Source organism: Microcebus murinus, chromosome 20 (genome assembly GCF_040939455.1).
Source record: "Microcebus murinus isolate Inina chromosome 20, M.murinus_Inina_mat1.0, whole genome shotgun sequence".
NCBI lineage: Eukaryota > Metazoa > Chordata > Mammalia > Primates > Cheirogaleidae > Microcebus > Microcebus murinus.
This window is the reverse complement of record NC_134123.1, coordinates 45,334,309-45,352,676: the sequence shown is the minus strand read 5'-3', so window position 1 is coordinate 45,352,676 and position 18,368 is coordinate 45,334,309. Positions and strand designations below refer to the sequence as shown.

At 47.7% G+C, this 18,368-nt stretch overlaps 1 long non-coding RNA gene across 1 annotated transcript in view; it reads right to left on the bottom strand.

Annotated features, from left to right (window-relative positions):
* Positions 1-6,060: 6,060 nt before the first annotated feature.
* LOC142862581 (uncharacterized) overlaps positions 6,061-18,368 on the bottom strand; it is a 101,731-nt gene continuing 89,423 nt past the window's right edge. Inside the window, exon 3 of the long non-coding RNA XR_012913648.1 lies at positions 6,061-6,219. This is a non-coding gene — a long non-coding RNA (uncharacterized LOC142862581). The remainder of the gene's footprint in view (positions 6,220-18,368) is intronic.

Below are 18,368 nucleotides of genomic sequence, written 5' to 3'. Positions count from 1 at the left end.
ACCTGGAAGGACAGGATCCTTTCTCCTCATGCACTAAGTGTGTTCCGACATCTGGTCTACCTGGAAGGGATTACAGGATCCTTCCTCCCCATGCACTAAGTGCCTTCCGACATCTGGTCTACCTGGAAGTGCCCCTTGTCTGTCGGCAATGGGGACGTGTTGGGGACGGGTGGCCGCGTCTGGGTTCGTGGAGGTCGGCGTGGTCAAGTGGCTCTTCCGCAGCTCCCTCGCCGTGTTTTCCGTCGCCTCAGATCGTCATTTTGGGCCTGCAGGTTAGATATGACACGCTGTCCTTCGTTAAGTAGCGTGGAAGTAGTCGGCCCTCCTCTCGGCGACAGGGCTCTTTCTCTGCCTTGGGTGCCGCGTTCCCGGCGTCCCTCTCTGGTCGCTGCCGCAGTGTGTGGCATCTTGTCCCCGAGCAGCCCTCTATCGGGGGGTCGAGGCGGTTGAACCGACGAGTGTCACCCCGTGCCGCGCGGGCGGGCGAGGTGCCGCTCTGTCTGTCCCCATGGTGTCCGTGGCGGACTGGAAAGGCGAGAGCGGCGCGGTCCGTGCTCTTCTCTCCCCTTTTTTGGGGGGAGGGTTGTCGCACAGGGCTGCGTGGGTGAATCGTGGTCGCGGGGACTGTCCCAGGGCCCCGGTGGTGGCCCCTGTTGTGGCCTGCCTCGGCGAGCCCTCTTCCATTACCGTGTGTCTCGCACGGAAACGAGGCGGTTGCACGAGGGGGACCCCGAGCACGAACGCTCAGAGATTGCCGCGGGTGCTTGTCGCGCCCATACCGCAGACCCCCCACCCTCCCGGGCGTGTGTGAACGGCTCCACCGGGGCCCAGTCTGGGGCGACCGAGGAACGGGGACGATCCGCCTTTGGCGAGAAAATCCTCTCGAGCGATCCCGGAGGCGTGCCTCTTTGGGGTAACGGATCCCCCGGCGCGTGGCCTCTCTGCCTGTCGTCAGCCGCTGCCCCCAGGCGGCCAGTTGTGCGTGGGCAGAGAGTTCCCTCCTCCCCGCCGGGGGAGGAGGGGTCCGCCGCCCCCCGCGGTTGGGGGCCGAGCGCCACTCTTCCTTCACGCCTACTGTGGCGCCTGCCTCCCCCCTCTGAGTCGGGGGTGGGTCACGCTGGGCCTGGGTGTCGGTCCCTCGGGGCGCGGCGCCCCTTCCCACCGGCCTTGGGACCGGACGGGAGACGAATGAAGACGGTATTTTAGTCGCGTTGGCGGTGCTGGGCACCGAAGGGACGTGGTCGCTCTCGGGAGCCCCCCCCCCGTGGCGGGGCCGTGGCCCGAAGGCGGGTCGAGGGGTTGGTTGACCGGCGGTGAGGGCCGGCTGGCGTCACGGGCACGCCGCGGGGCCGCTCCCGTGTGTTGGGGCGGTGGGGTCCCGCGGCGTTGTTTTCCCGGTGGCCCGGTCGCGTCCGTGGTCTCCTCTCTCCTCCCCCCGGGCTTTCCGTGCCTCGCCCTGGCGGCTCTCGGCCTCTCGGAGGCGCCCGCTCCCCCTCTCTCTCCTTCCCCACCCGCTGCCCGACCTCCCCCCGGGAGCGTTCGCCCCACCGCGCTGTGCCGGAACCTGACCTCGGCCGCGAGGGAGGGTGTCACCCCGGCAGTCCGCGGCGTCCCCCCGGTGTCATGCCTCGGCTTCAACGGTCTGCGGGCCCCTGCGTGTTTCGGGCTGAACGACCTGAGGGGTGGGCGGTCGAGTGTGCACGGAAAGAAGGAGGGCTTCCCGGGAGCGGCGTGCGACCGTGGTGGCGGTCGGGCCCCGGGCACCGCGAGGTGCGTGGGGGTCACCGAAGGCACGCAGCCTTGTGGTTCTGGGTGCCGCAGGACCGCTCTCCTGTGCTGAGGCCGCAGGTGCTGAGATCCCGTGCGGGTCCCAGCCAGCAGGTTTGGCGTCTGAGGTCGCCCCCTCGTTCCTAGCGGTCGTCCGGCGGTCCCTCCCCCGTCGCCACTTTCGTGTCGTCCACGAAGCGCCCCGCTCGCCCGCTGCTGCCTTTAGCCGTCTCGTCCTCTCCTCTCCGGCTTCCAGTCCCGGGAAGAGGTGGCCCTGGTCCTCGTCCCGCACCGCTCGCCCACGTAGGCGTCGCGTGTTTAATACTGTTAGGGACCGACCTTCCGCAGCCCCACCGGACAGAAAAGCAGAGACATCGAGGATGCAGTCACATGAGAGGAGGTTTATTTTCTGGCTAGCCGGGGTCCGAGCCCTCGAGCCCCAACGCAGTGGTCGCTCTTCTTGGGCAAGGACCCCGACCTGAATTGCGGGGTGCCTTTTATTCCCCCACAAAGGGCCCTAGCGAGCCACAAACTAATTTCGCGCTGGCCATGAGCTGACCTTTGAAGTGATTAATTTTCTTTGAATTCTGCGCGATCCCCGCGCATGCCACCTCCCTTTTGCCTTTCTCCACAACCCAAGAGATGACCGGAGGTGAGAGTATAAACACATGTGTGCTGTTCGCTAATGGCCTCACCATGCTTCACACGAAGGGGGGGAAATTCCTTTCTTGTCGTGCCACTGAGAGGCTGCCGAAGGGCCATCGAGGCGCCCCCACAATACATACGTGTGACTTTAGTAATAAAACCAGATCATCCAGAAAAAAAGGAGCCCTTTAGGAAAAAAAAAAAATCAGTTTAGAGTGACTTTTCAAATTGACCATCCCTTTTCATATACTTAAATTCAAATAACAGGCCGGGCGAGGTGGCTCACGCCTGTAACCGTAGCACTCTGGGAGGCCGAGGCGGGCGGATTGCTCAAGGTCAGGAGTTCAAAACCAGCCTGAGCGAGACCTCGTCTCTACCATAAAAATAGAAAGAAATTAATTGGCCACCTAATATATATATAATATAAAAGTCAGCCAGGCATGGGGGCTCGTGCCTGTAGTCCCAGCTACTCGGGAGGCTGAGGCAGGAGGATCGCCTGAGCCCAGGAGTTTGAGGTTGGTGTGAGCTAGGCTGATGCCACGGCACTCACTCTAGCCTGGGCAAGAAAGCGAGACTCTGTCTCAAAAAAAAATTCAAATAACAGATACATTCAGAGGCCCAAATGTTGACATAGAATAAAATCATGTTCATTTATTTTTTCTGCATCTTAGAATCAGAAGGCATAAAATTAAATATGTTGAATGTAATAAATGCATCCATACAAGTGCAAGTCTCCAACTATAATGCATTTTATGGCAGATTTATTTTTGTATTTATTTATTTTTTTATTTTTTTGTTTTTTGAAATCAGAAATGTACAGAAGATTCGTTATTTTTAAAAATGTACCAGTAAATCAAAAAAGAGGGAGTACGGAAGCCCTCGGCGGGGTTGGGACGTGCTCTGGCCCGTCCCTGGGACCCCGTTCCGGGCGGGCGCTTACGGTGGCGACGCGACTGGCCGTGGAAAGGGTTGCGAGTGCCCGTGAGCGGGGGGTCTCTCTCTTCCCCGGTCAGACGTCGCCAGAAATGAAGAGACAACAAAAAGATGAGGACGGGAGGACGGAGTCCTTGCCGACTGCCGCGCCTCGTTCATTTCAGTCGCTGTGTTTATGCAGATAAGAACAAAGGAGAAGCAAAGTGCAAAGGAACAACAGGTGGCGCGTGTCTTCATTAAACCAGAAAACAAAACAGTTCTTGTCTCTTTTATCCTTCCGTCACTTTTTTTTTATTCTATTTTTTTTTTAAGGTTTTTTTTTTAATTTTTTTTTATTTCGGCATATTATGGGGGTACAGATTTTAAGGATTCAATAAATGCCCATTTCCCCCCCTCCCCCCAAAAGTCTGAGTCTCCATCATGACCATCCCCCAGATGGTGCACATCTCACTCATTGTGTATGTGTATATACCCGACCCCCTCCCCCCCCACCTCCCCAATACCCTATTACTGTAGCACCTATGTGTCCACTTAGGTGCTACTCAGTTAATACCAGTTTGGTGGAGAATATATCTCTTCCGTCACTTTGATAGTCCTTTCCCTCGCTTAAGCAGTTTTCTAATGTACAACTTAATTTTTTTTCTGATATCAAAAAAGCTACAAATACTCAAATCAGACAGTTCTAGGAAAAGAGCAGCACCCAAGCATAATTAACAATTCTGAGAAAGGAGTGTGCAGGGCCTAGTGGGGGCTACAAGCGACGAGGGCTGTGTGCACAGGATGACTTCAGTGACCTTCTGTAACTGCTACTGTTATCTCCAGCACCCTCTGTGAGCTAGAAGAAAGGCCAAGAATGTCAGAGCTATGAGTTAAGGCGCCAGGTGCTGTGTCTCGAGGACCCCCGTGTTCCGAGCAGCAACCGGAATTGAACTCTCCCGTGTTCGGGACAGGCGAGAGAGTGTCGCCTGCCTCCGCCGCTCCCCTTCTCCTCTCTCTCTCGGGGTTCCAGGTCGACCGGGCGGGCGCGGGTCCCCCGGCCCCCGTGAGGGTAGAGTGTGTGTCGCTCTCGTGCCCGAGATCCCGGTCCGCGTGGTGGACCAGATGTTTGTGTCCCACGGTGTGTGGTTTCCCGCTGTCCCGCCGGGTCGACAGCTGCCACTTAGTCTATGCAGACAAAGCATCGGTTCCCTCTCCGGGTCGACCAGATGATATCTGACACTTAGTATATGCAGACAAAGGCTCTGGTCCCTCTCCGGGTCGACCAGATGACGAATGACACTTAGTATATGCGGACAAAGGCTCTGGTCCCTCTCCGGGTCGACCAGAAGCCAAGTTGACACTTAGTATATGAAGAGAAGAAAAGATAGGATTTGGTGATTTCCTTGTCCCTAGGGGGCGCCCTCCTCCTCTGGCTGGTTGGGGGGGGGTGCCTTTTTTTATTATTTATTTATTTATGTGTGTACGTATTTTGATAATTTTATAAATTCACTTACCTTATATGTACGTACTTATTTTTATATTTTTTGGGTGTGTGTGTGTACGTATGTATTTTTCCACTTTTTATGTACGTACTTTTTAAAAGCGCCCTCCTCTGCTGCCTGTCATAGAGTACAAGCATGCATTCATTTTTTTTTTAACTTTTATTTTTATTTTTTATTGTTTCCCCCACACCCCCCACACACACTTGTCTCGATGGGTATGGAATTGGAGGAAAGGGCCCTGCCGCTTTCTAACCCTAAACATCTAACCCTAAACCCCAACCCTAAACCTAACCCTAACGCTAAACCTAATCCTAACCCTAAACATTTAACCCTAACACTAAACATCTAAACCTAACCATCTAACCCTAACCCTAAACATCAAACCCTAACCCAAACCCCAAGCCTAACCCTAACCTAAACCTAACCCTAAACATTTAACCCTAACCCTAAACATCAAACCCTTACCGAGACCCTAAACATCAAACCCTAACCCAGACCCTAAACCTAACCATAAACATCTAACCCTAACCCTAAACATCAAACCCTAACCCAAACCCAAACCCTAAACCTAACCCTAACCCAGACCCTAAACCTAACCCTAAACATCAAACCTTAACCCAAACCCTAAACCTAACCCTAACCCTAAACCTAACCCTAAACATCTAACCCTAAACATCTAACCCTAACCCTAACCTTAACCCTAAGCCTAAACCTAACCCTAACCCTAAACATCTAACCCAAAACATCAAACCCTAACCTAAACACCAAGCGTAAACCTAACCCTAACCGTAACCCTAAACGTCTAACCCTAAACATCAAACCCCAACCCTAAACCTAACCCTAAACATCTAACCCTATCACTTACCCTAATCCTAAACATCAAACCCTAACCCAAACCCCAAGCCTAAACATAACCATAACCCTAAACATCTAACCCTAACCCTAACCCAAAACCTAACCCTAAACATCTAACCCTAACCCTAAACCGAAACCTAACCCTAAAAATCTAACCCTAACCCTAAACCTAACCCTAACCCTAAACATCTAACCCTAACCCTAAGCCTAACCCTAACCCTAAAACTAAGCCTAACCCTAACCCTAAACATCTAACCCTAACCCTAAACATAACCCTAACCCTGATGATGCCACCGGGGGTCAGCCATCCCGCCAAGCCTGCCCTACCACGCTTGGGCAACTATCCGGCCAGGAACCGTTAAGCGCCGTCGGTGGTGATGGCGGAGGCAGGGGTGACACTGACACTCTTGACAAGAAATGAATGTCTAGCTATTTATTTACACACAGGTGCACACGCACGGCAAGCAAGCTCACCATAGATACCGCTTATTTTCATTTGGGCGATCTTTCTTCACTGATCTCCACAGAATCCAGTAGCCTACAAAGTAAATAAAGTCCTCAGAATCACACTCACATCCTCAGAATATATGAATATATATATATAGAGAGAGAGAGAGAGAGAGAGAAATTTTTTTTAGACAGAGTCTCACTTTGTTGACCATCCTGATAGATGCAATTTTAATCTTAGACAGAATGCGTGGCACTCCTTGTTTTAGATACTGTCAACAGAAAGCATTCGGTGGATAAACAATCTCTAGCAGCTTCTCTGCAGAGATGAACCAACCTGTCTGTGTGTGTGTGTGGGGGGGGAGATGATAAATAATGAGGATTGAGGACCAGATGAATGACAAAGAAACCCACTTGGTGTGTCCTCAATACAAGCATTCATTTAAAGGGCATACTCGTACACCTAGGTGGAAAGTGCAGGCAGCTCAAAAAATAATAATAATTGCTGTGAGCCCCGGTTACGATATGGCAATAAGCGCTAGCCCTCGGAAGGTGTAAACCGTATTCACTGTGGCTTACACCAATGTGGGATGGACAGAGATAAGCTCGAGCACCACCACCGTCCAAAAATAAGAACACCTAGCTAGCGATCCGGATCAGATGTCATAGAAAAGAGAAACCTCCCACAGATACAAGAACGTGAGAACCCTAAAACACTGCAAAATAATTTAAAGAGTTTTCTTCTGAGCCAAATATCAGAGACCACGGCCCAGAGAGCTGCACCCAAGAAGCCCTGCGCAAGTGGTCCCATGGTGGTGGCACGGGTTCCAGTTTAGCTTCATACATTTTAGGGAGACGGGAATGACAGGTGAAATCACAGATGGATATGTGGAAGGGACCTATTAGTGTGACCTGAAAAGGCAGGACAGCTGGAAGTGGGGGGAGGGGGAGGCCAGGGTGCCCTGCCCGGTGGACAGGTTTACAGCTGAGTCGAAAGATTCTTTTATTTACAATGAATGAAAGAAAGGAACTTCTGCCTAAAGGCTTGGAATGTTTTCAGTTAAGGATTTTGCTAATTCCCGGCCAGCTACCGGACATTGACACAAAACTCCAGTGCTCTGTAGTGAAGCAAGTGGTTAAGCTTTGTCTTGTCTGGCCCCTCAGACATTTGCTATCTCATTGTTATGAAACCTGACTCCATCTACAAGGGCCTTCTGACTTCCCCTGTCCTTGAAGCCAACAGCTCAGGTTGAGAGGTTTTCCTGGGTTCCCTGTGCCAATGAAGGGGTGGGGGCCGGGGAGTGGCTTACTATTTTATTTGAGTTCGTAGACTCCAAAAATGGTGTTTCCCCAGGAAAGAAATAACGGAGTTCATAACAAGTTGAGTAGCTCGGACTGTAGGCAAATGCTACCACACCCCGAGTCATTATTTTTTCCTTTTTCCTTTTTTTTTTTTTTGGCACAGATGGGGTCTAACGGTGTTACCCAGGCTCACCTCCGACTCCTGGGCTCAAGCCATGCTCCCATCTCTGCCTCCCAAGTCGCTGGGATCACAGGCCCAGCCCGATTATTTAAAGGCGAGCTGCTTGCTATCCTGATATGAAAACCCCAAATGAGCGAGTGTCAGGCACCAAACAGAGGGAGTCCCCACACAGCATCGTCACGATCATAGAGGATGGCTGACAAAAGAGCTGGGATGTGGGCATCCAGAAGTGATTGAGGGGATATATTCTAGTGGAATAGCAGACAGACAGATACAGAAAGGCACAGCGCTAAATGGCAGACAGACTTCCATTCCCTTGGGTCATGGTGGGCAGCTTAGTTTTTATCTACTCCCACAGACTGATGAAAACCCGACCTAGAAAATGTCGACATCTGATCCAAATCTATCAAGAAAATGGAAGGGGGGAACTGAGAGAGGAATATTGGAAAAGGAAGGAACAAGCAAAACAAGGGAGAAGGGGAAAAAGGAGGAAGAGGAGGACAGGGAGAAAACTGCCTCCCCTGCCTCCATGTTACCCAATAATAAATGAAGATTGGCCACTTCCCTCCTCTCCCACCCTCTAACTATGCCTGGAGGTGTATTGTACACCTACGGTCCAAAGAAATGTGCAGCTACTTATAATAATTGAAGAAATGCGGTGTAATAGGTGTCTGTGTAGTGGGACGCCTGGCGAGGGCACTCACCGTGAATGGAGCTCGCAGGGTGGGAGGTGGCCCCGGGTGAGTCTCTGAGTCCGTAGTCAGGGGTCAGTGAATGTGAAGGCCTGGGACGTGACCGTCCACTACCGTAGGTTTTATAAGCCCTGGACGCCTAGGCCACCGTCAATTTATGTTCAGAAATGTCTTTCTCCAATAATACCTGAATCTTAGCTTACTGTCAGTGTTGTCACTTCCTAGAGTTTCCCATATTTTTCAACTTTTGGACTCCTTTGTAACACCACGACTTAAAACACAAACACACTGCAACAACGATACACACAAATTTCCTTTCTTTGTGTCCTTATTTATTCCGTAAGCTTTCCCCTACTTTTAAAGTTTTTATTGTTGTGTTCGCTTTTCTTTTTATTTAATTACATTTTTATTTTTTTGAGACAGAGTCTCACTTTGTTGCCCAGGATACAGTGAGTGCCCTGGCATAAGCCTAGCTCACGGCAACCTCAACATCCTGGACTCAAGCAATCCTCCTGCCTCAGCCTCCCGAGTAGGTCGGAGTACTGACATGCACCACCATGCCCGGCTTATTATGTGTGTGTGTGCGTGTGTGTGTGTGTGTGTGTGTTGTGTATGTTTGTATGTTTAGTTGGCCAATTAATTTCTTTCTATTTATAGTAGAGAGGGTCTTCCTCTTACTCAGGCTGGTTTTGAACTCCTGACCTTGAGAATCCACCTGCCTGGGCCTCCCAGAGTGCTAGGATTATAAGCATGGGCCACCACGCCCAACTCGTTTTCCTTAATTTTTTATTATTATGGTACCTAATATTTGTACAGATTTCAGGTGAGTGACAGAGTCTGTCTCCCTCTATCGAACAGGTTAGACTGCATCCTTGGTCACTGCAACCTCAAACACCTGGGCTCCATCGATCCTCCTGCTTCAACCTCACGAGTCGCTGGGACTACAGTCATGTGCCACCATACTTGACTGATGCTGCTTCTTCCCTCCCTCCCTCCTTCCCTTTCTCTCACTATAATTAATTTATTATGTTTGATTTTATTTTAGCATGGTCAAGTGGAGCAGTGGGAGTGGAGAAGGAACAAAGGGATCTGTAACTGGTTATGATCAATGAGCACTCTTTCCTACTTTCTTTCTCTCTTTCTCTCTCTCTCTCTCTCTCTCTCTCTCTCTCTCTCTCTCTCTCTCTCTCTCTCTCTCTCTCTCTCTCTCGATCTTCTCCAGCTCCTTAACTTGGGTGATCCCTGTGCATCAGTCTCCCAACCCGCTAGGACTACAGGAGTGAAGCCCCACACCCGGCCTCATAGTGTTCCAGGATAACCATCATAATCTTTATAGGGTACACGTGATGCTTTGTGACACAGGCATATATTACTTGGGCCATAAATTTCTCCTGACCGCGAGCAATCCTCCTGCCTCGGCCTCCTAGAGAGCTAGGATTACAGGTGTGTTCGGACTGAGAGAAATTTTTATGTCTCCTACCCTGCTTATCTCTTTTATTTTCTCAATAGCAGATATAAATATATATATATATATATATATATAGAGAGAGAGAGAGACAGAGACAGAGAGACAGAGAACAGATTTATATATATATATATATAGAGAGAGAGAGAGCGAGAGAGAGGGAGAGAGGAAGAGAAATTTTTATCTCTCCCTCCCTGCTTTTTCTGGCAAGTCCCTTTTTCTTAATATTTTTATTTTTATTTTTTTTAAACAGAGTCTCAGTTTTGGAGCCCAGGCTAGAGTGGGCATGGAATGGGAGGAGAGAGCCCTGCCGCTTTCCCCTATCTCTCTCTATCTCTCTTTCTTCCTTTCTTTTTTGCTGTCTTTTCTTGAGAGATGGAGTGTCACTGTGTTACCCGGCCTAGAGTGCTGTGGCGTCAGCCTGGCTCCATAAAAACACCGAAGGAGGTTTCTCTATGCACCAAAGGTGTCGGTTTGCCTTTCTCTAGGCAGGGCGGACTTTTCCAAGTCTGTGCTTGACCCTAACCCTAACCCTAACCCTAAACATCTAACCCTAACCCTAACCCTAAACATCAAACCCTAACCCTAAACACCAAACCCTAACCCAAAACCCAAGCTTAAACCTACCCTAACCGTAAACCTAAACATCTAACCCTAACCTTAACCCTAAACCTAACCCTAAACATCAAACCCTAACCCAAACACCAACCCTAAACCTAATCCTAAACATCTAACCCTAACCCTAAACCTAAACCTAACCCTTACCCTAAACATCTAACCCTAACCCTAACCCTTACCCTAAACATCTAACCCTAACCCTAAACCTAACCCTAACCTTAAACATCTAACCCTAACCCTAAGCCTAACCCTAACCATCTAACCCTAACCCTAAAAGCCTAAACATCTAACCCTAACCTTAAACCTAACCCTAAACATAACCCTAACCTTGATGATGCCACCGGGGGTCAGCCATCCCGCCAAGCCTGCCCTACCACGCTTGGGCAACTATCCATAGTTTTTAACTTTTGCACTCCTTTGTAACACCACCACTTAAAACACAAACACACTGCAACGACTATACACAGATATTTCCTTTCTTTCTGTCCTTATTTATTCCGTAAGCTTTCCCCTACTTTTAAAGTTTTTATTGTTGTGTTCGCTTTTCTTTTTATTTAATTACATTTTTATTTTTTGGGGACAGAGTCTCACTTTTTTTGCCCAGGATAGAGTGAGTACCCTGGCATAAGCCTAGCTCACAGCAACCTCAATCTCCTGGAGTCAAGCGATCCTCCTGCCCCAGCCTCCAAAGTAGCTGGGACTACAGGCATGTGCCACCATGCATGGCTACTTTTTCTTTCTCTATATATTACTTGGCCAATTAATTTCTTTCTATTTATAATAGAGATTGGGTCCTGTTCGGGCTGGTTTGAACTCCTGACCTCGATCAATCCTCCCGCCTCGGCCTCACAGAGAGCTAGGATTACAGGTGTGTTCGGCCTGAGAGAAATTTTTATGTCTCCTACCCTGCTTATCTCTTTTATTCTGTCAATAGCATATATATATATATATATATAGAGAGAGAGAGAGAGAGAGAGAGAGAGAGAGAGAGAGAGAGCGAGAGAGAGAGAGAGAAAGAGAGTGAGAGAAATTTTTATCTCTCCCTTCCTGCTTTTTCTGGTAAGTACCTTTTTCTTAATTTTTTTTGAGACAAAGTCTCACTTTTGGTGCCCTTGCTAGAGTCTATGACGTCAGCTTAGCTCACTTCAACCTCAAACTCCTGGGCTCAAATGATCCTTCCTTCTCAGCCTCCCGAGTAGCTGGGACTACAGGCATGTGCAACCATGCCTGGCTAATTTTTCTTTCTATATATATTACTTGGCCAATCAATTTCTTTCTATTTATAGTAGAGATGGGGTCTTGCTCTTGCTCGAGCTCATTTGAACTCTTGACCTCCAGCAATCGTCCTGTCTTGGCCTCTCAGAGAGCTAGGATTACAGGTGTGCTGGGCCTGAGAGAAATTTTTATCTCTCTTCCCTGCTTATCTCTTTTATTCTGTGTATAGCAGATATATGTGTGTGTGTGTGTGTGTGTGTGTGTGTGTGTGTGTGTGTGTGTGTGTGTGTGTGTATATATATATAGGGAGAGAGAGAGAGAGAGAGAGAGAGAGAGAGAGAAATTTTTAGCCCTCCCCCCCTGCTTTTTCTGGCAAGTACCTTTTTCTAAATTTTTTTTTTTTGACACAGAGTCTAACTTTTAGTGCCCAGGCTAGAGTGCTCTGGCGTCAGCTTAGCTCACAGCAACCTCAAACTCCTGGGCTCAAGTGATCCTTCTGTCTCAGCCTCCAGAGTAACTGGGACTTCAGGCATGCGCCAACATGCCCGGCTAATTTTTCTTTGTATATATATTACTTGGCCAGTAAATTTCTTTCTATTTATAGTAGAGATGGGGTCTTGCTCTTGCTCGGGCTGGTTTGAACTCCTGACCTCGAGCAATCCTCCTGCCTCGGCCTCCCAGAGAGCTAGGATTACAGGTGTGCTGGGCCTGAGAGAAATTTTAATCTCTTCAACCCTGCTTATATATAAAGAGAGAGAGACAGAGAGAGCGAGAGAGAGAGAGACAGACAGAGAGAAATTTTTATCTTTTCCTCCCTGCGTTTTCTGGTAGTTCCCTTTTTCTTATTTTTTTTTTTTTTTTCGAGACAGAGTCTCACTTTATTGCCCAGGCTAGAGTGAGTGCCGTGGCGTCAGGCTAGCTCACAGCAACCTCAATCTCCGGGGCTCAGCGATCCTACAGCCTCAGCCTCCCGAGTAGCTGGGACTACAGACATGCGCCACCATGCCCGGCTAATTTTTTGTATATATATTTTTAGTTGGTCAATTAATTTATTTCTATTTTTGGTAGAGACGGGGTCTCGCTCAGGCTGGTTTCGAACTCCTGACCTTGAGCAATCCGCCTGCCTCGGCCTCCCAAAGAGCTACTAATACAGGCGTGAGCCATCACGCCCGGCCACCTTCTCACTTTTGGAGTCGGGCTAGAGTGCTATGGTGTCAGCTTAGCTCACAACAACCTCAAACTCCTGGGCTCAAGTGATCCTTCCTTCTCAGCCTCCCGAGTAGCTGGGACTAGAGGCATGCACCACCATGCCAGGCTAATTTTTCTTTCTATATATTTTACTTGGCCAATTAATTTCTTTCTATTTATAGTAGAGATGGGGTCTTGCTCTTCCTCGGGCTGGTTTGAACTCCTAACCTCCAGCAATTCTCCGGCCTCGGCCTCCCAGATAGCTAGGATTACAGGTGTGTTCGGCCTGATAGAAATTTTTATCTCTCCTTCCCTGCTTATCTCTTTCATTTTGTCAATAGCAGATATATATATATAATATATATATATATAGAGAGAGAGAGAGATAGAGAGAAATTTTTATCTCTCCCTGCCTGCTTTATCTGGCAAGTCCCTTTTTCTTAATTTTTTTTTTTTTTTTGAGACAGAGTCTCACTTTTGGTGCCCCGACTAGAGTGCTATAGCATCCGCTAAGCTCACAGCAACCTAAAACTCCAGGGCTCAAGTGACCTCGGAGACTACAGGCATGTGACACCATGTCCGGCTAATTTCTCTTTCTATATATATTTCTTGGCCAATAAATTTCTGTCTATTTATAGTAGAGATGGCATCTTGCTCTTGCTCGGGCTGGTTTGAACTCCTGACCTCCAGCGATCCTCCCGCCTCGGCCTCCCAGAGAGGTAAGATTACAGGTGTGCTGGGCCACAGATAATTTTTTATCTCTCCCTCCCTGCTTATCTCTTTTATTCTGTCTATAGCAGATATATATATATATATAGAGAGAGAGAGAGACAGAGAGAGTGATAGAGAGAAAGAGAGAGAGAGTGACAGACAGAGAGAAATTTTTACCTCTCCTTCCCTGCTTTTCCTGGTAAGTCCCTTTTTCTTAATTTTTGTTTTGAGACAGTGTCTCACTTTTGGGGCCCAGGCTAGAGTGCTATGGTGTCAGCTTAGCTCACACCAACCTCAATCTCCTGGGCTCAAGTGATCCTTCTGTCTCAGCCTCACGAGTAGCTAGGACTACAGGCATGTGCCACCATGCCTGGCTTAATATGTGTGTTTGTGTGTGTGTGTCTGTCTGTGTGATTACTTGGCCAATTAATTTCTTTCTATTTGTAGTAGAGATGGGGTCTTGCTCTTGCTTGAGCTTGTTTGAACTCCTGACCTCGAGCAGTCTTCCAGCCTCGGCCTCCCAGAAAACCTGGATTACAGGTGTGCTGGGCCTGAGAGAAATTTTATCTCTCCCTCCCTAATTATCTCTTTTATTCTGTCTATAGCAGATTATATATATATATATATAGAGAGAGAGAGAGAGAGAGAAATTTTTATCTCCCCACTCTGCTTTTTCTGATGAGACACTTTTTCTTATTTTTTTTTTTTTTTTTTTTGTGACAGAGTCTCACTTTTGGTGCAAGGGCTAGAGCACTATGGCGTCAGCTTAGCTCACAGCAACCTCAAACTCCTAGGCTCGAGTGATCCTTCTGTCTCAGCCTACAGGCATGTGCCATCATGCCAAGCTAATTTTGCTGTCTATATACATTACTTGAGCAATTAATTTATTTCAAATTATAGTAGACATGGGGTCTTGGTGTTGCTCGGGCTGCTTTGAACTCCTGACCTCGAGCAATCCTCCCGCCTCGGCCTCCCAGACAGCTAGGATTACAGGTGTGCTGGGCCTGAAAGAAATTTTTATCTCTCCCTCGCTACTTACCTCTTTTATTCTGTCTATAGCAGAATATATATATATATATATATATATATATAGAGAGAGAGAGAGAGAGAGAGAGAGACAGAGAGACAGAGAGAAATATTTATGTCTCCCTCCCTGCTCCTTCTGGTAAGTCCCTTTTCTGTAATTTTTTTATTGGGACAATCGTCATTTTTGGTGAGCGGACTAGAGTCCTCTGGCGTCAGCTTAGCGCATAGCAACCTCAAACTCCTGGCTCAAGTGATCCTTCTGTCTCAGCCTCCTGAGTAGCTGGGACTACAGACATGCACCACCATGCCGGTCTGATTATGTTTGTCTGTGAGTGTGTGTGTGTGTGTGTTTAGTTGATCAATTAATTTCTTCCTATTTATAGTAGACATGGTCTTGCTCTTACTCATGCTGCTTTTGAACTCCTGACCTTGAGCAATCCACCAGCCTCCGCCTCCCAGAATGCTAGGATTACAGGCATAGGCCACCACACCCAACCGCTTTGGCTTAATTTTTAATTATTATGGTACCTAATATTTGTATAGTTTTCAGGTGAGTGACAGGGTATGTCTCCCTCTATCAAACACGGTATATTGTATCTTTGATCACTGCAACCTCAAACACCTGACTCCATCGATCCTCCTCCCTCATCCTCACGAGTCGCTGGGACTACAGGCGGTGCCACCATACTTGCCTGATGCTGCTTCCACCCTCCCTTCGTCCCTCCTTCCCTTTCTCTCTCCCTCATTAATTTATTTTATTTGTTTTTAGTTTAGCCTGGTCAAGTGGAGCAGTGGGAGTGGAGAAGGAACAAAGGGATTTGTAACTGGTTATGATCAATGAGCAATCTTTCTTACTTACTTTCTCTCTCTCTCTCTCTCTCTCTCTCTCTCTGGATCTTCTCCAGCTCTTTAACTTGGGTGATCCCTGTGCATCAGTCTCCCAACCCGCTAGGACTACAGGAGTGAAGCCCCACACCCGGCCTCATAGTGTTCCAGAATAACCATCATAATCTTTATAGGGTCCACGTGATGCTTTGTGACACAGGCATATATTACTTGGGCCATAAATTTCTCCTGACCACGAGCAATCCTCCTGCCTCGGCCTCCTAGAGAGCTAGGATTACAGGTGTGTTTGGACTGAGATAAATTTTTATGTCTCCTACCCTGCTTATCTCTTTTATTTTGTCAATAGCAGATATATATATATATATATATAGAGAGAGAGAGAGAGAGAGAGAGAGACAGAGACAGAGAGACAGAAAACAGATTTATATATATATATATATAGAGAGAGAGAGAGAGAGAGAGAGCGAAAGAGAGAGAGAGAGTAAGAGAAATTTTTATCTCTCCCTCTCTGCTTTTTCTGGCAAGTCCCTTTTTCTTAATATTTTTATTTATTTATTTTTTAAACAGAGTCTCAGTTTTGGAGCCCAGGCTAGATTGGGTATGGAATGGGAGGAGAGAGCCCTGCAGCTTTCCCCTATCTCTCTCTATCTCTCTTCCTTTCTTTTTTGCTGTCTTTTCTTGAGAGATGGAGTGTCACTGTGTTACCCGGCCTAGAGTGCTGTGGCGTCAGACTGGCTCCATAAAAACACCGAAGGACGTATCTTTATGCACCAAAGATGTCGGTTTGCCTTTCTCTAGGCAGGGCGGACTTTTCCAAGTCTGCGCTTGACCCTAACCCTAACCCTAAGCCTAAACCTAACCCTAAACATAACCCTAAACATCTGACACTAAACCTAACCCTAACCCTAAACATCAAACCCTAACCCAAACCCCAACCTTAAACCTAAACCTAACCGTAAACCTAAACATCTAACCCTAACCCTAACCCTAAACCTAACCCTAAACATCAAACACCAACCTTAAACCTAACCCTAACCGTAAACCTAAACATCTAACCCTAACCCTAAACCTAACCCTAAACATCAAACCCTAACCCAAACCCCAACCCTAAGCCTAATCCTAAACATTTAACCTTAACACTAACCCTAAACATCTAACCCTAACCCCAAACGTCTAACCCTTACCCTAAACATCTAACCCTAACCCTAAACCTAACCCTAACCTTAAACAACTAACCCTAACCCTAAGCCTAAACCTAACCCTAAACATCTAACCCTAACCCTAAAAGCCTAAACATCTAACCCTAACCCTAAACCTAACCCTAAACATCAAACCCTAACCCAAACCCCAACCCTAAACCTAATCCTAAACATCTAACCTTAACCCTAACCCTAAACATCTAACCCTAACCCTAAACGTCTAACCCTAAACCTAACCCTTACCCTAAACATCTAACCCTAACCCTAAACCTAACCCTAACCTTAAACATCTAACCCTAACCCTAAGCCTAACCCTAACCCTAAACATCTAACCCTAACCCTAAAAGCCTAAACATCTAACCCTAACCCTAACCCTAAACCTAAACATAACCCTAACCCTGATGATGCCACCGGGGGTCAGCCATCCCGCCAAGCCTGCCCTACCACGCTTGGGCAACTATCCATAGTTTTTAACTGTTGGACTCGTTTGTAACACCACCACTTAAAACACAAACACACTGCAACGACTATACACAGATATTTCCTTTCTTTGTGACACCGGCATAAAATGTGCCAGAGTGAGTGCCGTGGCCTCAGCCTAGCTCACAGCAACCTCAACCTCCTGGGCTCAAGCAATCCTCCTGCCTCAGCCTCCCAAGTAGGTGGGATAACAGACATGCGCCACCATACTCGGCTAATTTTTCTTCATACATATATTACTTGGCCAATTAATTTCTTTCTATTTATAGTAGACATGGAGTCTTGCTCTTGCTCGGGCTGGTGTGAACTCCTGACCTCCAACAATCCTCCCGCCTCGGCCTCCCAAAGAGCTAGGATTACAGGTGTGCTGGGCCTGAGAGAAATTTTTATCTCACCCTCCCTGCTTATCCCTTTTATTCTGTCTATAGCAGATATATATATATTATATACATATATAGATATATATATATATATATAGAGAGAGAGAGAGACAGAGAAATATTTATCTCTCCCTCCCTGCTCCTTCTGGTAAGTCCCTTTTTCGTAATTTTTTTATTGGGACAATCCTCACTTTTGGTGCCCGGACTAGAGTCCTCTGGCGTCAGCTTAGCGCACAGCAACCTCAAACTCCTGGCTCAAGTGATCCTTCTGTCTCTGCCTCCGGAGTAGCTGGGACTACAGACATGCACCACCATGCCCGGCTTATTATGTTTGTGTGTGTGTGTGTGTGTGTGTTTGTGTGTGTTTAGTTGGCCAATTAATTTCTTTCTATTTGTAATAGAGATGGGGTCTTGCTCTTCCTGGAGCTGGTTTGAACTCCTGACCTCGAGCAATCCTCCCACCTCGGCCTCCCAGAGAGCTAGGATTATAGGTGGGCTTGGCCTGAGAGAAATTTTTATCTCTCCCTCCCTGCTTATCCCTTTTATTCTGTCTATAGCAGATATATATATATATATTTATATACCTATATATAGAGAGAGATAGAGAGAGAAAAATTTTTATCTCTCCCTCCCTGCTCCTTCTGGTAAGTCCCTTTTCCGTAATTTTTTTATTGGGGCAATCCTCACTTTTGGTGCCCGGACTAGAGTCCTCTGGCGTCAGCTTAGCGCACAGCAACCTCAAACTCCTGGGCTCATGTGATCCTTCTGTCTCTGTCTCCTGAGTAGCTGGGACTACAGGCATGTGCCACCATGCCTGGCTTATTGTTGTGTGTGTGTGTGTGTTTAGTTGGCCAATAAATTTCTTTCTATTTGTAGTAGAGATGGGGTCTTGCTCTTCCTCGAGCTGGTTTGAACTCCTGACCTCGAGCAATCCTCC